This window comes from Pseudopipra pipra, chromosome 8 (assembly GCF_036250125.1).
Source record: "Pseudopipra pipra isolate bDixPip1 chromosome 8, bDixPip1.hap1, whole genome shotgun sequence".
In the NCBI taxonomy this organism is placed as follows: Eukaryota; Metazoa; Chordata; class Aves; order Passeriformes; family Pipridae; genus Pseudopipra; species Pseudopipra pipra.
This window is the reverse complement of record NC_087556.1, coordinates 17,640,772-17,664,976: the sequence shown is the minus strand read 5'-3', so window position 1 is coordinate 17,664,976 and position 24,205 is coordinate 17,640,772. Positions and strand designations below refer to the sequence as shown.

The 24,205-nt window shown below is 45.2% G+C and overlaps 1 long non-coding RNA gene across 1 annotated transcript; it reads right to left on the bottom strand.

Moving 5' to 3' along the window:
* LOC135417972 (uncharacterized) lies at positions 1-23,255 on the bottom strand. The gene is made up of 2 exons (XR_010432285.1): positions 22,474-23,255; positions 1-1,298 (listed from the first exon to the last, which is right to left on the bottom strand). It is a non-coding gene; the product is annotated as an uncharacterized LOC135417972 (long non-coding RNA).
* Between the last annotated feature and the right edge of the window lie 950 nt (positions 23,256-24,205).

The window sequence follows — 24,205 nt, the reverse complement described above, 5'->3', positions numbered from 1 at the left end:
TTTGCTTCAAGATCATTTATTACGTTCTTTTTATAACAGTGCGAGCGTTTAACGGTCAAAGACAATATTTTAAAGGAAAATTAACGCAAGATTATTAACCTAAAAACAATTCCACATTAATGAGATGTATTTCTCTTCAACTTCTCACACCTGGCTGCCTATTGATGCCCAGCCAGGACTGTCTCTTAATAATTGGCATTTTTTTTGCAGGCAAATATTGAATGAGGTGGTGAATGTTGCTTTGGACAAACTCACTCAGGAAAATTCCTTCAGGGTTTTAGCTTCCTGGTCTGTAAAGGAAAGTTGTGAAGGTCAAACATGTCTCATGTTGTTCTGGGCACTTGGACTGACTATGTCTGAATGTGCTTGGGAGAGGACACTGTGCTATCTATCCCGTCTGCATGAGAATAAAAGCTCCCCAGCTAAAATGTGCATAATTGCTCTGCAGAAAAAAAAAGAGATATAAAGCAAAAGTCTTAGCCATTTGTGGTCATTAAAGATCCCAAGGCTTTTTTTTCCGCAAGATCAGGGTTGTTAACCCTGGTATCTTGGCTTCCCTCCAGCTCAGGTACTTGCCACCTGCCCACTGGCACTGCACTGGGACTCTCAAATGGGGCAGGCGCTGCTCTTCCCCTCCTTAGACACTGGTGCACCACCCATGTAGTCTCACCAGTGGCCAGGATCCTCTCACGAGGAGGGTGGTTTCAAGAAGGCCCCACACTGGGGTTTGGATCAGGAAGGCTTGCTGGGACCCTAAGAGATGCAGATACCTCCAGGACCCAAAAGTTGCCCATTTCCAGCCATCGCCTGTTAAAAGCCTCTGGCCCAGGTTCATCCCATGCAGCTGAGGTAATTGTCTACAGTTAGGTGAGCAGTTGTCTTTTTAGAGGATTGACTCTTATTCAGTTAGGAAAGACACCCAACCATTTAGGTTTTGATATGAAAGTATCTTTAAAAAAATAATTTTCTCAGGAAAGACAGAAAAGCAGTTGCATTCTATCCAGCACTCTTTTTTTGCCTCTCTCTGTACTGCAGCCAGGCAGGATGCTGGGGAACTGAGATGCTACATTTGCAGCCAGGTTGTAGGAGCAGTTGTTGAGAGTTATAAGGAAGCTGGAGCCAGGAATTACTAGAAGGGAAACAAATTAAACCCAAGTGGTTTCAGGAATGAGAAAGAGTCTTCCTCAAAGGTGGTATTTTGCAGCCTTGCCAAGAAAGAACAGGGTAACATATCACTTGTCCTTCAGTCATCTTCATTTCTCCTCCTTTGCCTCCATTGTCCACTGTGATCTGCACACCTGTAGGGCAGGATGGGATGTCAGGACTTGGTTCTCGTTTTTCCTTTTGTTCCACTTGTTTACCCCTATATCTTAAATGTCCCCTCATAAAGCCATCTGCCTTTGTTAAAGCTAGGGTTTTTACTGCACACCCTGCCAAAGCTTGAGGGGACTTCACCCACGGCTCAAGGGGCATTTTCCTTCTGAGACAGCTGAAAGTCTGTCTTTCGTGACACTTCCACATCCACTCTCAAGGGATACTCCCCCTCTCAGGCTCAAGGTGGAGAGGACATTCCCTGCTAAATCAGTCCTGGTACACAGCACACAATGGTGTGCAGAGCCAACCACAGGTAACAAATTGTGTTGCAATAAATGAAGGGTTTGGAGCCAGACAAAATGTGTGACATTCAAAGTTCTCAGCTCTCCTCCCTCAGAAAGGCAATCTGTGACTTCTGGACCCTCCTTAATGACCCAGAGCCGGATGGAAAATAATATTAATAATAATAAAAGAAACAAAGAAGGGGCTGGCGCATTTTTTAAATAAAGAAATTTCCCTCATCTTGCGGTTAATTTAAAAGGTTTATTTCTTGAAATGAATCCTCTTCATCAAATCTCCGATCCTTGAAAATCAGTGCAACCTGCCTCTGTGGATAATGAATTGATTTGTAATGTAAATTATATAAAACACCCTCCCCGCCAGCATTTGTGTGTGAGTGTGTTTAATCTAAAGCGTTTAAGTCTGAAAATGAGCTTCTCCATCAAAAGTCTCGATTCCATTTACATTTCTTGCATACGAGTCAATTTGTGCCTGACCCAGTCTATAAATCACTGCCAAGGAGTGCTGTGTCTGTACCTCTCCTCTTCCCCCACTCCCCTCCCCTCCTCCTCCCATCCTTGCAAATGCAGTGTTCAAAAAGGCATCTTTGGATACCGCCTATAAGTGGTTCCCAATTCTCTGGCCATAGGTTGGCCAGAGGAAAAGGGACCCCAGCTTGGAGAGGTGTGCAGTGTGTGCAGTTAGCAGGCAGGAGAAGGAAGGGGAGGAAGGGAAGTCCTTCTCAGCTTCTGCTGGCTGCTCTGGAAGGATCTCTCAAGGAAAGGTGCCTTCTGTCTTGATGGCTCCTTTCCAACATATGTTTGCTGGCCACTAAAGGAATGGCATTAGAAGCTGAGGTCTTCTACTGGTGCACAGCAACAAGGTCCTCTAAAATCCATGAAGTGGGAATTACTTACACCACCTGAAGTTTTAATCCTGTCTTTATCACCCCAATCATTTGACCATGCCAAGTTTTATCCTTCATCTCATCTCAGTGGTGGTGAGATGACTTGGGTCTTACCTCCCTGTCTTACGTCCTGGGTGCTAAAACCAGTGTGACATGCCTCTGGGGATTAAGGGCTCCCCTTGCTGGGTGGACTTCCATACGATAAGTGCCTGTGGACCTCTGGGAGAGCAGGGAAGTGAAAATGGTGCTATCTTCACTCAAAAAGTCTGTTGACCCATCTGAGTACTGGCATTAGAAGGGGCTTAGTAGTGATGCACTTGAGGACCAGCAGGCCAGGAAGCTAGTCATTGACTCCTTGTCATTCACAGTCTCCTCCATGAAACATCAGCAGTACCTGTGAAACACGCAGCTTTTCCCAGAGCACTGTTTCATGGCTAAACACAGAATGTGAATGGGATCATCAGCCCATTACCACGGGCAGGGAATTTTCTGACACACTTTCTTTTTATGCTCTATTTTTCCTTCAGAAAAGGCGCGATTTAAACTGATTTCTAATGTTGGGGGGAAAATGGAATCAACTTTTGGACCATTCATGAGTCCATGGGCCCTGAATGAGCACATCTGTGAGTGCTCAGAGAGCTGGAGGACACCATAGCCAAGCTGCTCATGATCATCTTTGAAAGGCCATGGCAATCAGGAGGGGTACCTGAGGACTGGAAGAAAGTGAATGTCACCCAACTCTTCATAAAAGGGCAAGAAGGAGGACTCATGGAACTACCAGCCAGTCAACCTCAGCTCAATCCCTGGGAAAGTGATGGAGCACTTCATTCTGGAGGCCTTCTCTAAGCACATGGATGACAAAAAGTTGATCAGGAGTAGCATGGATTCACTAAAGGTAACTCATGCTTGACCAGCCTGATTGCCTTCTACAATGAAACTACCTGGATGGATGAGAGGAGAGCAGTGGATATTGTCTACCTCATGCAAGTATCTGAAGGAAGGGTGTCAAGAGGAAGGATCCAGACTCTTCTCGGTGGTAACGAGCAATAGGATAAGAGGCAACAGGGAGAAAGTGATGCACAGGAAGTTCCACCTGAATATGAGGAGAAACTTCTTTACTGTGCTGGTGACAGTGCACTGGAAGAGGCTGCCCAGAGAGGGTGTAGAGTCTCCCTCACTGGAGATATTGTCTGGAAACAATCATGTGCCATCTGCTCTAGGATGAATCTGCTTGAGAAGGGATGTTGGATCAGATGACCCACTGTGGTCCCTTCCAACCTTGCCCATTCTGTGATTCTGTGATTTCATCAGTCCAAAAATGAAAAATTCCAATACACTGGTGGTGAGACAGTTTATGGCTCTCTTCAAGTCAGGGATGCAGCAACAAGAAATTAACAGCTATATCAGCCAAAAAAAAAAAAAAAAAAAAAAAAAGAACATTACAAATGCTAGAAGAGCTGTTGGATATGCATCCACATTCCCCCATGCATGGATTTACAAAACTAACTTAACCAGTCCTTCCTGGATTCTTTTGCTCTCTCTTTTCCCCTAGCAGAAAGATGCCAGAAAGTATTAAGAAATTAGAACACTGAATTTATCCAGGACTCCAAAATAGCATGAGAGGAAGAACAAGACCAGTGGTCACCTATCCTACCACTTTGTGTCCCCCCTCTGTGAGCCTTGACTTGCCCAAACTCTGCTCTCTCTGAGCAGAGAAGAGCTCCCATAAGAAGTGAGCTCCATCCGTTGCCATCTGGCTGATCTGTCACTCACCAAAACGAGAAAGATTCATGTCCAGCAAAGTGAAAATTCATCTTGAGTCAGAAAGTCAATGTGAGGTAAGTCTTGTGAAAAGACTTACGCTGGTACTTACTACAAGGACGATGCTTCCTTTCTGTGCCTTGGTTGTTTACCTTTAAAATAGGGCTAATGCTTCCTTTCTCCCAGCTTTCCTCAGTTTAAATATCAGGTCTCTAGAGTGTGGGGTGTATGTTACTGTACAAATGTACAGCCCTGAGCATGATGGGGATTCTGGCATTGGAGGAGTCCTATGAGCTGCTGTAATACAAACAGTAAGAAGAGTTTTTCCTCAAGATTACTCCAGGGGATTGAGGTCAGACTTTCAGTGAAGGAAGACACAAACCTATTACCAGTTTCTGTGGGGACTAATGCAATTTACACTTTGTTAGAGGAACTCACAGTGATTTGTACACATTAATTACTCCTTGCAGCATCCCAGCTGGATAAATATTACCTTCATTTTACAGAAAGGGTAACTAAGATGTAGAGAAGTTCATTTGTTTGACTACAGCTGTACAGAGTACTAACTACAGAAGTCAGGAATAAAACATAAGAGGATTGATTGTCAGTCCTTTCCTGTTTCAAACCTGTGGGTCCCAAATAATTTTTTCCCAGAACATCACAAGCAAAGAAAGCTGCTGTGCTTCCTAGCTGGGCTGGGTACCACTGTGATGGGGTTTGGGAACAGGGATGGCACATGCAACACAGCCTGGGAAGCACCACTTCAAACCCATCTGCACAGCCTTGCAATGATAGGAGGAGGAAATGGAAGTGCAATTAGCTGGAAACAAATGAATTTGTGTTGCATATATTTCCCAAGCTGATGGGTTAGTGAATGAACCGCTCGTTATTTCTTGGAGCAGCATCTCTAAAGATCTGTAGAACAACTTGGAAAAAACCCAGTTTTTGTGTTTTGACATTTTTTGCATTTCTGAATGCCCTCTGCCCTAGTTTCAAGCATAGCTACTGTATATTTCCATTTTTTTCATGAAAAGGAAATTCTGAAAAAGTTTTGTAGCTGTTTAGGTGTTTAAACTTCTCACCTTGAATTTTACAAAGTCTTGTGAGTGCTATGTTGACAGTGTCAGCATATGGCCTACAGAAATAAAATATTTTGTACCTTAAATATCAAGCCCTCTTTATTCCTATTTTCCTATTATTCTTGTACTAAGTCACTTAAAACCTGGTAATGTTCCCCTCTCCAGCAGAAATGTTTAACTTCTGTCAGAGTTGCAAAATGAAATAGAACACAAAGCAGCATCAAAAATAGGGGAAAAAAGTGAATAAAAATTTTGGTTTGAGTTTGATCAATGATTTCTTCTTATGGTTGTTGAGGAAGAGTGGGAAATTACCTTTAAAATCAAAACCCTTTTTTTCCGCAAGAGAGGGACTTGATATTGCTTTGCTGCAGCAGATAAACCTGCAAGAAGAGACCAGAGTGATGAAGGTCTGGTGTGAGCTTCCCAGATGTGGCAAAACAGGTTCTCCAGGTAAGACAGACTTAAGAGTATTATAATAACAATAGTAAGGTCCATATTTAATTAGCCTTAGTTACATTTGAACTGGTATCCTGTAGAATGGTATTTTTCAACCTGTGGTCTGCAGATTCTGGGTAGGACATGGATTCATAGGAAGGAAGGTGGAAAAAGCAATTTCACCAATGCTCTCCAGCAGTTAGGGCTTGGGAGTTTTCGGGGGGGATGCTGAACCTTCATGAGAGAATTTCTAGGGACCCACAAATCAAAGCAAGTGGAAAGACACTACAGCAGGATAATGTTATATTGATTGCTTTGTTTTTGCAGAGGATAGATTTTGTTTAATCTTCCACTTCCTTATATTGCTTGACACCATTAGTTTTATCTTAACAGACATCAAATATGAAAAATCACTAGAGAAGAGACTTTCTAATGTGTTTTGTACTACTTTGGGTGGGTGATAACACAGGAAGTATTTTCTGGGGCACAGTAGCTCTTTAAAACAATATTTGCTAAAAAAGAAAACAGGTAGGGCAGAAAAGCATGGGCTTGAAGTGAGATCTTATTGAGTGAAGGTTTTAGAAGAAAACATATTGAGAACCTAGAAACTATGGGGCCTGCCCAGAGCTGGACAGAGGGAGACAGAGAGTCCCTCCCTGGTCTGAGAGCCCATTGACCCGCCCGTACTGGCATGATGGGACAAATGCTGGGTGTTACAGGGGAAACCTTTATTTGATGAGGGTTTTGGTCTGTGGTGGGATACAGTAGGAACCAGTACCTCACCCTACCAGGGACAAGAGTGTGACAGAGGGCTGTGGTTTTGGGATGGAGTGAGTGGGACGGGGCAGAATTCGCCAAGAAACTGCGCTCCTCAGCATCACATCACCCGCTGCCTTGTATGTCTGAGCTGCCAAACCTGACTGTCCCCAGACACAGTCCAACCCAGATGGGGAGCCATGAGGGAGGCTGGACAGGGGGACAGAGGACGCAGCTTCCACTTGACAAACACAAACTGGTTTCTCCCCCTCTTTCATCCTTCACAAAATCCTAGTGTCTGTCACCACACTGGCCACTCCAAGGGTTTAATAAAAAGGGAAACCAATATTTGACGTGAGCACAGTAGGGAGAGCAGAGGCAGTGCAGAGGGAGGGGGACAGACAATGTACCCATATGGAGAACAGAAGGATGCCAGGGCAGCCGCATTCAGAGCCTGTCCCTCTCTTCTCCCTGTGCCCACAGCCCCTGCTCTGCCGGACGGGCTCTTAACATAACAAGTGAGCTGAGAGGGGTGTCCAGCTCTCTGCTCCCTGCCCCCTGGATTCCTCTGCCCTGACCCCTGTCTCCCAGCTACTGATCCCAGGCAGCACCGGGCTCTTCCCTGCTTCCCGGGTGGCACTACTGTCTCCTAGCTGCTGCAGTGGAAGGGATGCCCTGGGTCCTTTCCTGAGAAAGACCAATAAAGCCTGAGGGATAAAAATACATATATATACATACATATACATGTATATGCATATGCAATAAATAAAGCAAGCCAGCCAAGCCTTTCAGGCAATTTTAGCTCCATGTATTGTTTGGGAAGAGGATTTTTCTCCCTCCCCTCCCATCTTCTAATGAAATACCCCAAGCCCTGCTTGTTTCTCTCCCCACCACTCTCTGCTGCCAAAGAGTGCTCACACAGGCATGCTCTCAGGGATTTTGTTTCCTGTTCTTGGAGCAGCATAGGCTGTCAGTATGGGAGAATCTTTTATTTGCCAAGGTTGATGATGACAGAGTTTTAGCCACAAAGCCCTCCAGAGCCCCTTCAAAGCTCTTGTTGCTCTCTTCATTTGCTGGCCATTTGATTCAGAGCATCCCTTCACCCTATTTCTCCCAGACCTACCCCTGCCTTCTCCTACCTCACCCCTGCAGTCACGCACATGTGCACCAAGCCTGGCCATGGCTGGAGGGATGAAGGTGCAAAATTGCTGGATATCCTCTCAGAGACCCAGGTCCTGGCCATGGGATCATCTGCCTGCATGTACATACATGTACAGCCACCTCCATCCTCTGCCTATTGGAGCTACCCAAGAGACACTTGGCATGGATGGGACAACCTACATCACTCTACCCATCAGTGTAGCTGCTCCTGGTTAGACCTTTCCCTGTAGTGCTTGTGGCACTGTATGGAGGTAGGATGGAAAGCAGAGGAAAGCACCTGGCAAATGACTAGACCGTGGTCCTTTGCACAGCATCCCTGGCCACTGCCCATGCACCCCTGCCTTCAGGCTGAGCCTCACACCAGTTCCCACCTTGTTTTCCCTGAGCAGCACTGAACAGACAGCCCAAGTACTCCTGAGTTCTCCACAAAACAGAAGAGCTGTGGAAGGCATGTGGAGCTGCACAGCTCTGAAGGCCACCAGCCTTGGGTGCTCCCCTATGGTAGAAAGTACAGATGAGAGGCTTAGCCATGCTTGGTTCTGCTCGCCCTCTGTCCTCTACTCAAAACCCAATTTCTTTACACAGAGAAAATGAGTTCCCCTCCCCCAGTGTCTGTCTCTTTTTGCCTCTCATTGCACATGAAAATGCTGACGGATTTCCCTGATCACTAGCCATGCTGGCTAGTGGCTAAAGCAGTTCATTTCAGACCCTGTGCAGGTATTTCTTACCATATATTATAGTGAATAATGTATCCCCAGCCATGCAGCACAAGGCTTATAAGGCTATCTCAGTATTCTGGTGACAGCTTTAAACCACTCGACCATTGACCATTCAGGTCTCATGGTTTATAGAGTCACCAGCACACCTTGACAGGGTTATAGCCTACTTATTGGTATAAAGTATGGTTAGGGATACATTATTATAGCACGTTGCTTCTGAAACGGGGCCGTGTGCCACCAGTGGCCTAGAGAGCCCTTGCTGGTGATCTGCAAAGGGCTGGGTGATGTGGACAGCCTGATTAACATCTACCTGCTAAACCACGATGAGCAATTGTTGGAGTGACCTGAGGGACAATGTTCGCTCTCAGATCCTGGAGGGCTGGAGGTGCAGGCGGCTCTGACAAGAGGGGGGCTGCAAAGAGCTGCTTTCTATGGAAGTGGGGACCCAACTGTGCTTGAAGGCCTCTCTTTAGCACCACTGATCCAAAGGGTTGCGGTCCCCAGAGACTGCAAACAGCGGCCACTGTACAAGTTGCCATGAGGCTGAGAAATGCTTTGAAGACTGCTGTTTCCAGGCTACTTGGTTTACATCCACCTTTTCTGGGCTGTTAGATGCAACCTGACCATCTTGCTTCTCTACAAATGCCAATTTGGTCTGGCTTGTGCTGAACACTCATTAACAATTACTAGAGTTAAGGTAGTTAATCACTACAGCTAAGGTTGCAATCTGACTTTTCTTCTGATTCCAGATCCCAGGTCTGCAAGCTTTTCCCATCTCCCACAGAAAGGTTTCTTCCTTGTTTCCATTGTTTTGATATTGCTCCTCAGATTAGTGATTTTATTATTAAGTTTCCAAGGATTGTTTGAATTACCTTTGAACGCAACATGCACCTGTTCTTGTCGGGACAATTTAACAAACAACTCAGGTTAAAAATGTTGACCTCAGGTTGCTTCCTGATCTCACTCCATTTGTTAAATATTGAGCCAAATTTGGAGAAAAATTACCTTGGTACTTTGAAAGCTCTCAAAACTGGAACTCAGCAATAATGTTTTAAAATTTCTCTCCCTGCACTCCCTCTTTAAGTGCTATTAAAGGAAATATTTGTTAAGGATATTTCAGCTATAGGACTGGTTAAATGGATCCATTACAGAATTACTATATGCCAATGTTCAGGATGCCTCTGAAACAAATGGACTCATTTTCTCAAATGTTATGTTTAAGTCTCAGTGAGCTCTCGACCACAGCCTCATTTGACATATGCCTCTTCTGTGTCTTCTCTTAGTTTCCTGTGCAGCCTTGATCCTACAGAGCTTTATGCTTGTGATTAACTTTAAGCATGTAAATAGCCCCTCTGAGTTCTGTGGGATGGTTACAGTTAACAGTGTGAGCATTCTCTGATGGGGCTGAGGCTGACCTCAGTCCCACTCTTGGGAATGCTGCTGCCAGCTGTGCACAGTTTGGGATCAACCAGCTGCACAGGCCTTGGCTGGGTCAGGCATTCTTGCAGCACCATATCTTACCAAGTTAGCCAGAGCACACGCTGCACAGCTTTTGTGCCAGCTTCAATTTTATTCCAGCTTTCTGCAAGCTACAAGGGGATGACAGGCGATATTTTAAGGTATAAAGCTGGAGTCACAGACAAATAACACCAAATGCACATTGAGTCTGTCAGGAGAAGTTAACCTGTCAGCACTCCCTGAAAGGATCTGCATTAGCAGATCAGCTTCACAACAGATCAGCATTTGTGTCTTGTGGCCACAGTCTTTCTGACCCAGTACTCGGAGCCCTAAAGCCTGACTTTTTCGCTTGTTGAATCCAGGCTTCAGTAGGTTTAGGACAGCAGGGTGATTGCTTACCTTTGCACGGTAAGTTCTGCTGGTGTGAGGCTTTAGTGGAGTTTTTTAAAAAGGGAGACAGAATCCTATAATGTGAAGATGTGAGGCTATTAGTCTTTCCATAATCTTTTTCACTGAAGAAGGGGAAGGCAGAAGATATTGAAGACAAATAAGCAGACAAACTTTTGTGGAAGCACATTTTTACTGTCTTTTCATCACCTGTGCAAACTGGTACACATGGGAGAGAGCTGTGAGATAGCACTGATAGTACAGATATTCTAAGACTTAGTAGGAACAAATTGTTTGCTTTGCATTCAGATTCTCAGCTCAGGTTTCCACTTCAAGCACAATAAATCCCTGAGTCCATGATCATGTCTCTCCTTCCCTTAACACAAATCGCTTTGCCAGGTCCTGAGCTGCTGCTGCTGGGTCAAGCCACACCAGTACTAAACCAGGAGTGCAAGGGGAGGAACCAGACCCACCTCTGTAAAAGGACAGATAGATCACAGTGCAGATGGAACAACTGAGGGATACACAGCTAATTGTATGCACAAGTGTAGGGTATTTATTACTGTAAAATGCTCACAAAATTCATAGGCACCTAAGACTTACGATGGCATTATCCACCGCCACTGGAGAATTAATGGGCAGCCTTTTCCCTGTGCTAAAGCAGACAACGGAGGGGGTACTCTGTCATCCAGAGGTGAGAGCAGGGAATGAATGCATAGATGGTACTCCCCTCTAATGCTAATGGACCCTAGCACTGAGATTAGATTTACACCCTCCCTCTAAATGTACACCAGGGGAAGGCAGCTCCCCCAGGCTGCCTTCCCAACAGTGTGGTGCTGCAAAAGCTGCTCTCTCCTCTCCCTGCCTCGTCCTCACTGGCCTCCACACCACCCAGCACAGGCTGTCCTGCTCTCCACGTCTGCCATGCCCATGTTCGCAGAGAAGGACCATTCACATTTTCCTCTGGCCAGTGTCCCAGGCAGCAGTGATTAGGGCAGCACTTTTCCCCTTGCACAGTCCCATCCAAGCCTGCAGATCACTCCTCCACATGTACCTACCACCCCACCATGAATGCTGGGCAGCAGCTGGCATTTCAGTTCTCAGCACCATAGGAACACCCCACCATACTGCAGAGGGTTAAACAGTTCTTTTATATTCTCTGCTTGCCCAAGAAACGAAAACATGGAGAAATTATCCTTCCCCTTCCCTCCCAGCATCTTTGCTTTGGGATGGGAATAGGATTTTGACCTGAAGAATACTAAACCTAACAACAGGGAATGTGTGACTATTGATCTTCAGCTTGAAGAAGAGGTAGGCTAAAGATACTCAAGAAGAGAAAGACAAACCATCAGAAAAGTTCTCATCCACAGATTTTTCCATCATGGCTCCATGTTTGACCCAAGTTCTTTGAGCAGACCCAGCACTAGTCCCCAACCCTAGACCTGCAAGGAGCTGGGGCTCGGAAGGCACAGCCCTGGAGACTGGGAGGAGCATGATAGTGCTCCCAAACCTCTCACTAACACAGCCAGGAGTACAGGCCTCACAGAACAGGAGAGGAAGAACTCCCAGCACAGGTCTGAACGGCTCAGCTTTTGCGAGCAGCCTTCCCTTGTCCCTGGCGGTGGACTTGCTCCTAGGCAACATCACCCCACACACAGCAGGAGTGACCACAGGCCTGCTAAACAACTCCCTGCAAATAATTCACACCAACTTGTTTAAAGGAGCAAATGGGTTTAATTATTAGTTACAATCTTGTCAATAATTATCACCCCATCTGTGGGTAATAAATGGCAGCTTCTCACAGACTGCATCATTAGAGTTTAAGGACACCAATGGGGTGCATTAAAATGCTGAGGAAAGCATTGATCTGGTGTAAAAATGCTCTTTACAAATTACAGACACGGGTCAAGCCCACCAGTGAGTCCTCCCTCTTCCCATCTGATGCCAGCCTACCCTCTTCTCTTGCTGTGCATCCTCCCAGTACCCCCAGCCCATGGCTGCTAGAAAGACAAAGACCCCAGTCTGTGGATTGCAGGGGATCTAGACCTTATTTAGGACTCTGGGCTTTACAGAGTGAAGGCTGTGCAGTTATGACAGGGCTGGCATAAAGCACCACAGCTCTGTCCTAGTCAGCTCTGCTGCTTTATTCCCACAAAGGAACTGGCCTTGTCATCTTCACAACACTTTTTATCCAATGGGCAAGAAAAGCAGGATCATATAGGCAATGTTTCCCAAAATGCAGATACTTCTAGAGTGGAAAAGCATCAGTCATCACACAGCAGGACTTCTCAGAGGAGAAATGATAACGTCTTTTTTTTTTGGTTTCTTTTTTTTTTTTCCTATTTGAACTGCAGGCTGGAATATAGGCCGGCAGAATGCAATTATCTAGGCTGGAATTTGGCCAAAATGCTGGGGCTAACAGCCCTACTGTTTCAAAATATGCCACAGTACCCTAAATGATCACATCTTGCAGGATTTGATTTTGCATTTCATCCAAAAAAGTGCTGGGAAGTTGATGAGTAGGATAAGCACAAACTAGTTCCAGTTATCACTGTACCTGCTGAAAGTTCAGCCCAGAACAGCTCCTGAAACTGTTTTAATTTCTGTGCAAAATGCTAAAAGAAGTCAGTGGTTTTATTCCCTTTGCAGATTCTCTGCTACCAGTTTCCATTTTTTTTCAGTGAAAAATACATCAACTTTCAGAAGGGGAAGCTTGAGTAAAACAAGATATTTCAATTTGCAAACAAAAAAGAGGAAGGGCATTTCTTTCCTCTGCAACAGTATTTTAGATGGAGCTTCTTTCTTTGTTGTTTGTTTGGGGTTTTTGTTTGGCTGTTTTGTTTTATTTTGTGATTCAGCCTGTTAGGACAGACAGAGGATTAAGATAGCTAATGGACAGTCTTTATAGGCAAACAAAACTAACACCTGAATGACTCTTTGCATGTACAAGTAGTAAACTCTTCATTAGAAAGAGAGCTACATTGACAGAGGCAGACTGGGCTACAACTGAGCCACAGTGTAAATAAACCTCTGCCAAGGCCCATACAAACACCCTGCCATGCTTGCAGCCTATTCCCTTAGTATTAAATAGCTCCAAATGCTCCCTGTTGTTTTGGATGCTATGCAAATATTAGCAGAAGGACACATGCTCTGTTTTAAAGATATCTCCGATACAGCCACACTAACCAAACTTTTTTGGAAAGCAACATCAGGACTTGCAGTTTCTACTCCAGCAATTTAAATTTATCTGCAGAATAAATCGTGCTTTTAGCTGCCTCAGGCTGTGTGCTAGCTCTTGCAGAATTTGGCCAATCATCCCCCACAAGGGAAGAATAGAAAATGAAAAGGTAATTTTGAAAAGTCAAAATATTTCATTTTCTATTTTGGAAAAAGAATCATTATAATTGATTTTTCATGTTGAAATGTCTTCCCACTCTGCAACATAACTGTTTTTCTAGAAAGGACAGTGGCCATCTGTAAACAACACATCTCATTCAGACTGGAAAAATTACAGTGTCCTTATTACTGAAATATCTAGAAAAAATTTCACCTTAGGTTAACCAGGGAAAGCCAAACCTCTCTTAATTTTCACTTGTACAGATGAAAGAAGATGAATGAAAGGGACAGTTTCAGATGCCCCAGGTGCTGGGAGCCCAAAAGGAGAATGTGGATCAGCTTTGCAGCATCACCAGTGCATTTGTACCACAGTGGCTTCATCGTCCCTGTTTCCTGCAGGTCATTACTTGAAAATCTGAAACTCTTGCTTATCTCACACATATCAACCACACTTAGATGAACTGCCCCAGTGCTGCCATTGCCCAGCTCACATCTAGTTTCCATCACATCCCTCTCTGGTGCTGAGGGGAATATAAAAAAAGAAAATAAACTGAGATTCAGGAAACACCATGTTCAGTTCTTAATTTGTAGCCATTTATAATCTACTCCTAAATATCATGGTAATTCCTTTGATTTTTCTGAAAATGCAAGCGAATGCTAAAAAATAGTGTGACTTTTTGGCAGCCTGCACCAGAAACAAAGTATTCCCATGTTGTAATGCATAATGCACAGTAAGGTCTGCATGAGAACTGGGGCTGGCCACTGCACAAACACAATTCCACCGGTGAAGCTTCCAGCCTCATTCATAGTACCTGCTCTTCAGTTTTGTTCCTGTTTAAAAAATACCATGTCACTTAATTGACTGATTCCATGCCACAAGCGGTTTGCAAACACACTTGTTTGAAGAAGATATGCCCTGGCTGATTTGGAAAATCCCTAAGCAATGCATTCAAAATAATTCAGAACTGATTAATGACAAGTTGAGTAAATAGAGGGAATGGAGGGCCTGGCACAGGCTGTGGTTAGTCAGAATTGGCTGAGTTCACTTTAACTGATTTTGTATACCTTCTTTCATTTCGCTTTCCGCAAAATTCCCAGCAAATCACTTCATGGTGAGGGATGTGTTACAAAATAGAGTATAATGAATAGGCAGAGGAGAAAAATCACAACAACACATTTAAAAAATTCTCTGGGTGAATATTCGCATTGGAAACTGGACCTTAAGATTCACTGCATACAGCCAGGGGTCAGAAACATTATGGGTCCACTCACAGGCAACTTGAAACTGGGAAGCGGGGTTGTGAGTGAGCTGGCTGGAGTGAGTGCAGCCTCACCAGTGTCAGGGAACTGTGTCTTTTATTGTAGGTGAAGATCCTAACCCTATATACATTCATGGGTGTTCACATATTTAATGCAAACACACATAAGTGCGTGCGCTCACACATTCTTAAAATGTATGTGCATATATTCCTATATTCACAACGAACTGTTTATGAGCAAGCTATCAAGAAAGAGTTTTCACTGAAATTATTCAGTGAATGACTTCAAACAATGAATACATTGCAGGAAATGGCGATTGGCTCCAGAGCAATCCGCAAGCAGAAAAGAAGGCATAAGCAGTTGAATAAATGGGTGGCTATGAATTACTCATTTAGCTGCATTATCTTCTTGTGGTCCCAATTCAGCAAATGTCTAAACACCCACTTCCCATTAAGAGCATGAATAGTCCCATTGATTCAATAGGGTTATTTTCTCTGCCTTCCATGGGGCAACTCAAATACTTAAATCTAAGCAAGTGCTTAAAGTGCTTTGCTGAATCAGGAGGTATGTCCACACTGTATATACCTGTGCTATACAGAAGGTCAGATTAGCTGATCCAAGAATCCTTTATGGTCTTAAGATCTATAAATCTATGAATAAAACCAGCCTTTGCTGGAATTGCTTCTCCATAACCTTCCTGAGCACTGAAATTCATCCACACCCCAAAAATATTAATAAAACACTCTGTGCTTAACTCTTTTCATATTATACTAAGTACGCCACTAAATAAACCTCTTAATATTCCAGTATATTTTGCAATGAACATTTTCCTGGTACGCTAGAGCGGTTCCTCCTTTTGTGCCATCCAGAACACAATCCCCATGAAATACTGCAGTAAACATTTCTCTGAGTACTACAGCAAACACTACCAGCATTAGCAGATTAACCATTCCACTGAGCGCCATATTAAGCACACGTTTAAATACTGAGAAAAGACGTATAGCCTCCTTTTTCCACTGCGCCTCGTTACCCTGCCGAGATCCATATTTTTCTGCATGGAGTCGACCAGCCCTGCTCTATTCCCTCCCCTCCCAATGTCTCTCCTTCTCTTTTTTCCCTCCTTCTTTTTTCGTTCATCCGGGACCTATTCTTCTGTCTTGGAAGCCAGTGTCAGGGGCCAGGAAGAAGGGGACGAAAGGGGGTCAGAGGATGTGGCATATTGCTCAACCACAATATCAACAAGAAATCTACAGTGTGTGCAAGTCTCTACCTCTCTGTCTCTCTCAGCATTGCTGAAGTCTGTTGATGGAGAAACACAGGTTAAGTGTGGGTCTCCCCTTTGTGGATCGAAGGAATTAAGTAGCAGTTCTTGGCTGGTGTAATTTGGAATTATAAAGCATTGTTTGGGTTTTACAGGTGTACTTTACTGTCAGCAAAACCACTGTGCTCAGAACCTTCAATGGATTCATCTTTAGCAAGTGTTTAAGAGCCGCTGACTCGTCTCTTGTTGCTGACAAACCATCTAGATTCAACTCATAGTTCTGTTCAGCTTTTCTCCTTTCCCTCCTCTCTCTCTTTTTCTCTCTCTTTTTTCCTCTTTTTTTTTTTTTTTTTTACTGGCAATTTGATGTTTGATCATTTGAGGCAATGAGGCGGAGGGTAATTTACGTTATCAGGGAGGTATGAGGGGTGCTGGGAACCCAGACGCAAGGCCCATTCGCCTGCTAAAGCGCCATCGTAATGTAATGAGACTCCAGTCAAGTGCAGCTAGTAATGGAGAGGAACATTTCCCATTCATCTGCCTACCTGAGACTCCACCGAATACGACAATAACTTTTGCACGGGAGGAGCAGGGGGGGACACAGTGAAGGGGGGCCAGAGTCCTCACGGCATGACTCCCTCTGCCTCATGGAGAAGCACCACAGCCTCATCCTTTAGACCATTGAGGGAAACTAATTGACACAACTCAGGAAGTCACAAAACAGGTTGTTGGAAGTGCTTAACCTTTCCTGGATCCTTTCCAGCAGACACCTGGTCAGCACAGACCCCCAGCCTTTTTTGGCAGCCTGTGACTGGGTCCCCTCCTTGGACTCTCCGCTGTTACATCCCCCAGCTCAGAGCCAGGCCCTTGTGCAGAGGGAGCTTGGAGAGAGTGGGCACACCAGAGCAGGCCATCAGGAAGGTGCCTGTACATCAACTAGCAGAAGTTGAAAAAAGGAAGAAACCAACTTCCCAGAAGTGCTCCAATGCTATTTCCCTTCAAAGGGGTTTCAAAAAAAGCACTTTTTCCTGATGGCCCCCAGGCATCTCCATCACCTCTCCACAAGCATGGCTTCCTATTACAAAACCAGAGTTTCAAGAAACCCCTCCCCTTTGTTTTCAAGTGTGGCAAACAGGACATTGGGATTGCATTAACAATTTATTTTAATACTTTTTTCTAATATCAATCAAAACACAAACAAAAATTCAGCCCCACCCTACACTTCTAGTGCCACGGATGTTCACCCCCCGGGGAATTTCATTCCCCATGGCTTTGTCAGAGCAGACCCCTCCTGCCATACAGTCTAGAGAAGCAGATACTAACTCCACTCCATGGTGTCCCAGGGTTGGCTGTTCCCATGACAAGGATGAGCATATTTACATCACCCTGACCATGAGGAAAACTGAGGCGCAGAATGGTGCTCTGTCCCATGCCATGATGAATAAAATCCAAGGGTTTGTGTCTTTTTCCAGAGAATGAGGTCCCAAGCATGCTGGGAGTCATTTCTTTCCCCCCTACACTCCAAACTCTGCTCCACAGTTGTGGCCCATGCCTGTAAAAGCCTCCCTAGCTGCAGATTCACTTTCCACTCTGCCTGCATAATGCAGCGACGGGGCCTCCCAGTAGCACAGTAATAAGCACAACAGTAATACCCACCACCAGCAATAACAATGATGCACATATTCAAGTTCTCACAGGCAACCCTGCTATTCTGCACACTTTGTTTGCAAGCTGAGGGTAATTATAGCTCGAGGGAACCTCCTGGATGTAAACAGATCTCCTGGTATGAAGACCTCAACGTATGTCAAGGGGTGTAGGTGGCAGGGATGAGATACAAGGGCAAGAGAGATTAATTTCCTTCATCAGCCTGTCCTAAGCTTGCTGTTTGTTCCCAGAACTTGGTCTGAGAAAGGGAGGGAGGGGAAAGGAGAGAGGGAGCTGAGGTCTCTCCCTCCCAGCCCTCACCAAATTCCTGCCACATGGACCCTTCCAATTATATCCACGTTTGAAAGGCTGCTGTCAGGATGAAAGGCACAGAGCAGTAATGAACTGACGATTAATTTGCAGTTGGCTCACCCAGTGCGTGAGTGTCTCTCAGGCTCGCTGCATGCGGGTGCTAAATATGACGATGTCAGCAATTGTCAGCAAGAGCCAGGGTTACCCTTAATAAGAGACTCTCTCTCTTCACTGCCTGATTGCCTGCTGCCAGCTTTCGGGGGCTTCAGCTCAGCTCCCCATCTTCCTGACGGCAAGGGGAGCTCTCTACCAGCCCGGCAGCTGCCAAAGTAGTAAGTGGAAGGGAAAAGAAATGACCCTTTCCCCTGGCAAAGCAGGAGCAGCAGCTGCCAGTGCTAACTGCCTCTGCCCATGCCAACTTTGACCTGGGAGAGTTACGGCTTATGCTGGCATGAAAATAGCTCAGGATGCAATTGCACACGTGAGCACCAGCCATGCCTGGGCTGGGATCCCTTGCACCTCCAAAACTGGCAGCAAATTTCACAGCCCCTTAATCCATGTTTAAAACAAGCCTCTCACTCTCCACATTCAAGTCAGCATCCCCATGTCAGAGGTGGCATGATGGCCTGGGAGTGTGACTGACACTGAGTTTCAAGACAGATCTGTTGCAGAGGAACACCCTGCTTGGTACCATGTAAAACTGTGTTGCCAGCAACTGGTTTTCAGGCAATGCAACACCCCTGTAGCCTTAGGGTCTGGGTCAGGACCTGCTCAAACAACCATACCAGCCCCACAGGGAAGGCAAGAGTCACATACTTGGGAACCACTGTGCCGAGCACTCTGTGAGAGCACACAGAGGGATCTGAAGCTGAGGTGTCCAAAGAGTTTGCAGGCTAACCAGCCAAGATGCTCCTCGGTGTGGGAGGGATGCAGTAGAGAGCATTGGATTGACAGGGCTGGGAATACAACCTGCATCTTCTGCATTAAGGGGCCTGTCAACAGGCCATGTGGGATTGCTGCTTTGTAGAGGGAAACACAACACCTGCTCAACAGACACAAATATTCAAAGTAAAGAGCAATCCCTTGGCATCACACAAAGACACCTCCTTCATGCTCCCAGGCAATCCAGGGTGTGCACAATGGACCTGCATATTCCATCCAACCTTCTGTGTCCATTCACCAAATCTACACACTTCACCTTCTGTCTTTCTCACGACAGAAATGGACCCAGGCCTCAGCCATTAACCACCACAAATGTGCTTAATCTCAAAAAGATATTTTCTTCAACTGCCTGAAGACGGGCACCCCAAATCACTAGGTACCTTTGAGAATCTGGGTTCAGGAGGGTCATAAATATATTCTGCTGTGGAGCAAGCATTGGATGCTTGGGATGTATCAAGGCAACGCTCCTTGATGGATGTGGGACAATGTGTAGGGCATTAGAAGAGTGCATACAGCAGCTTCCTTTTAGATTGCCCAAAGGCCTGTAAAATGCATTTCACATTTCTTGTTCAGTAGATGATCATCTAGATTATTAGACCTGGCTTCACATGTTTATGTTGGGATCTGGAAAGTGGGTTCACTGATTTCATCTTAGGCATGGACTTCAAGAGCTTTAGAAAGCTGATGAGGAGAATACAAAAATCAGCTGCAAATGACTGAAAAACCTCTACCTGGAATTATAAACCAATCACTGTATCCTTCCTGCTGTAAACACCACCTATCAGCAGTATATATACCAGATCATGCATAATATCCCCCACATCTGCCATTCTAAGTGTGGGATTCCTGTGCAGTCCATGTGCTGTAATATCTTGTCATTGTTACCATTTTACTGCACATGAACAATGCTCCTCTGTGGCTGCCAAAGCTCTAATAGCAGCAGATTCAGTAGGTACTCCAAAGCCTCTCCCACTAATGTAAGCTTTATCATCATGGCTACCCTTGCAGATGGACAATCCTGTTGGTGTTAGTGGGCCTGGGATCAAGCATTTTCCTCACCTGCTGCTAGTCTTTACCTCTTTCATGGAGACACGGACATCAACTGAGAGATATTTTTCCTTGGGACACTTTTTATTAGGAGAACTTCACATCTGAGCTGGCTGAGGTATCCTGTGAATTCATAGCATTTATAGCAGCTGGTGTTGTTCAAAGTAAGGAAAAAAAAAACTTGAAAAAAATATTCCAGAAAACTGGGTGTCTTTTATTTTGACACATTCCAAAAAATCCTTCTGATGGTTGGTACAGAGTGACATTTATTTCTAATTTGTCTGGATGCTATTAGACAATGTTTACAGAGCTCAGACACCAAAAGAAGCATCCTTTTTCACCTTGAACAAGACATTTAAATTAATCAAAAGGGATGCTGTGGGTCCCTGTTTCCCTCTCAGCCAGCCTCTTGATTTGCAAAAAAAGTTTCAGCAGAACCAGAACCAGGTTATGGACAGGTATGCACGTCTTTGGAACTGCCTGTGACTAGAAGTCTGCTTTTCACACAGTTCTGGTAGACTTATGACTTTATCGCTACAGTCTTCAGGTGCTCACATAACTTTACCAGTTTCCCTGCATGAAATCACATGCCCTGTCTGGACAAAAATACAGAATGAAGAGAGGCAAAAAGATATTCAGAGATGGAGTCTACTCGACAAGGCAAGTGTTTGAGATGGTCTGAAGTCCATGTTAGCAAAATCGATACAGCCCCCAGGGTACCCTAGTGGTGTTTGATGCCAGGTCCTGTCATACCAGGCTAAGGAAGGGGACAATGGTGATGGGCCTGTATCACCATTAGCTCTGTATGTACTGCACAGAGTCTTTCATCTTTGGCTGCAGGTCTATATTTAACTTACAGGTCTTGCCGTAATCACAGATGTGTTTTTACCATGTAATCTCTGCCATCAGAGCTGGCATTTCAGGCCCTGCTCCTCGCATCACTCTCACTCCCTCACAGTGCTTTCCCAGCAGATGTACAGGGTGTCCTGCCAGCTGGCGACAGGCCGGGTCCAGCTCACTTATCATTTTAAAAAACTTGCCTCAATGGGAACTTCCTACAAAGATGCCTTCCAAGCCACTCTTCCCGCCCACCAAGCATGCCTGGGTCTGAGAGAGTGACTTTTTGGCTTTCTCTGCTCCTTCCACCCTGCCTGGCTCCCATCAAGAGCTGGCTTGGTGGCCACACCATGCCTCAGCGCAGAGGAGGAGGTGGCAGAGTCATGGCACCGATGCCATTTGGCAGGCCCACCTAATGACACTGCATGCACGTGAAAGCCAAGTGCAGCCCTTGGAGAGCCGAGGGCTCCTCTGCAAAGGAGACCTGAGCCCTTTAAGGAAGAGAGAGGAGCAGAAATCAATTGTCTGCTTGCCTTCCTCCCCAGGCCCCCCTCTCCCCCTCCTCCATCACCACCACCACCACACACGCACCCTATTCACCCTGCTGGAAGGTGACATTTGCTATTAACCTTATATTGGGCCATTTTGTAAATCAATGTCACTTACATTTAATAACAAGTGTAATCAAAGGAATTATGCAAATTTAATTTGATGCTTCTTGAATTATGCAAATCTGCACCACATATAATGGCTTCTGACATGTGCCCAGTTGGAGAACGTTCCATTACCTCCTCTCTTATTACCCCTATTATTATTTTTATTTTTTTATCCTGTGGGGGGGGGAGGGAGAAGGGAGGGAGCAGCGGTTAAGCTTGGAAGCAGGGGGGACAACTGAGTGCAGGGAGAAGGGAAAGAAGAGGGGTGGTGAAGAAAAGCACTCCTTTGCCTGCATTTTGAGTAGAAAAGCCTCCTGAAGGCATTTCTGTTATTGTTATTGCAGAGCAAGGAGAGCGGGATGGGGAGGGGGGTAGCGGAATGGGGATGGTTGGAATCATTTCCCATGAATGGCTTTGCAGGCAATAATACTATAAGCCTCTGATTCTAAATTACTGCCCTTCCAGTCCTATCTCCAGCATGATATTACTCTCCTTGGCCTCTTCTTCCTGAATTACTAGTCAAGCTGGGGGAGGGGGAGGGAAGAGGGGAGCAGGATCTACAGAGTGGAAAATGCAGAACAAATGGGTTAAAAGGTGTTTCAGGATTTTTGCTCCCTGGCCTTCCCAGGTACTCCCACATTCTTATTCCTTCTGCCAGGGCCCCAGAAGAATAACTGTTCTTTTCCCGTTGGCTTTCCTACCATTTACTTATTTCCTTGCACATGATCCCAAGATCAGGAAAAAAACAGCCACATGATGCATGTACCACAATTTGTGGCACAAATCTTCTCAGAAATCTGGGCTATCTCCAGCCAGTGACACCCCAAGTTTCTCCCTTTGCAAGCAGCAGAAGTCATTTTGGACCAGGCTCTTTCTCTGTTTTGTCTGCTTGTCAGAGATGGCAAGACAATTTGATACTCACAGAGTGGATCTGAAACACAGTGCCATGATGACAGTGGAACATATGAGGCTGGACCACATTTTCCTCTGCTGTTCCTCACAGCAACTGATGAGTGACTCTTGCCATGACAATTTGTTTGCAGTATGACCTTGGGCAAGACCACTCCCATCTCCGTGTCTTGGTGTCCTCACACTTGTGCAAAGCAGACAAAGCAATTGATCTGTCTTTGGGAAGGAGGAGAAGAAAGAAAAGACAAAATGCATTTTTTAAAGTCTGTATGCTTCTCTAATGTGAATTGATACACATTATGAGGGCACAGTGTGGATAAGGTGTGGCTTTATCATTTCTATAAAGCAAAGAGTCGCTGATATCCAAAGTCTCCCTGCTCTAGATTTTGAGAATTGAAAGGCAGGAGAGGATTTCTACATTTACCAATTTATGCTTTCCATGTTTCCTTCCAAAACTCTTTCAGAAACATTGTGGGTTTTTTTGCTCTTTGCTTTAAATATTTCTGCTTTATTACATAGCCCTGTAAGACTTCAGTTTTTCTCCAATGGAAGATAGTTTCCAGAAACATCCTCTGCATTTATATTTTAAACACAATAAATCAGAAAAGATGTCCAGATTAATTTTTTCTTACCTATCAATAGTTCAAATTCTTTTTAAAGCTAAATAAAAGGGGCTTTTCTGTTTAATGGAAGGATTTTTCATTTGTTATCAAAAATACACTCTCATACAAATTTTGGTGAGAGGAAACTGTCCCTGTTCTGCCCAAACTGAACATCATTTGGAGCTCAGTGCAGAAAATGTCATGTTTCAGCCAGTTCTTAATCATACGGCTTCCACCAATGATGAGGTGAAATGGATGTGCTTACCCCACTTCAAGGCTTACACCTGCTGGGCTTAGAAAAGAAACATATAAGTCACCCAGGGGATGCTGCCAAGTTACCTTTCAAGACCTGATGGTATTTGGCAGCATGACTAGCAGCTCTCCAATGTCATCAGCATTCCACCACTGCTGCTACTTCTCTGTAGAGCCCATACGGGAAACAAGGGTGGATTTTCTTCTCAAAAAATGCAGCTGTAGGTAGAAATCTTTCTGAGAGGCCTCAGTCCAGCATCTTCTCTGACCCTTGTCCAGGGAGCCCAGCCCTGCACTCTCCAGCCCCCAGGGATGCAGTGTCTGAAGGGAAGGTGTCAGCAGGAATGTCAATAACAATGTCTGACGCTTCCTCACCTCTACCTGAGGTTGTTAATTCAGTGCCCAGAGACAGTGTTTGTCATTAGGAGGCCGAAGAAAAGAACAAAGCTCATTTTAGTGTCAAATACACCAATAACCTCTGAAGCCCTCCTGAGCCCAAGACTTCTTGACTGCACAGAGAACAGAGAACTTGCCTTGCTTTGGCTTGCCTTGCCTGTAGATGATCCCCATGGCTCTTGTGGACATGGGGGGGTGGTCAGGACCCACTACTGTCCCCCAGTTCCAAGTGCTGCACAAGCAGATCATCAAGAGAGTGCCCATTGTGAAGTGCTGCAGCTGAAGTGCCACTGATGAGGGTGTCCACCTCACACAACTCTTGGCCTCACAGGTACCTCAGGGGAAGCAGGTTAAATGAGTGCATAGAGCTAAACTTGCCCGTGGTGGTAAGCCTGCTGAGGTCAACAGAGGTACCAAACAGCCCGTAGGGTCCTATTCTTGAATTCAAGAGTTGTGTAGCAGATGGAAACACCTCTCCTGCAGAGAGAGTTCAGC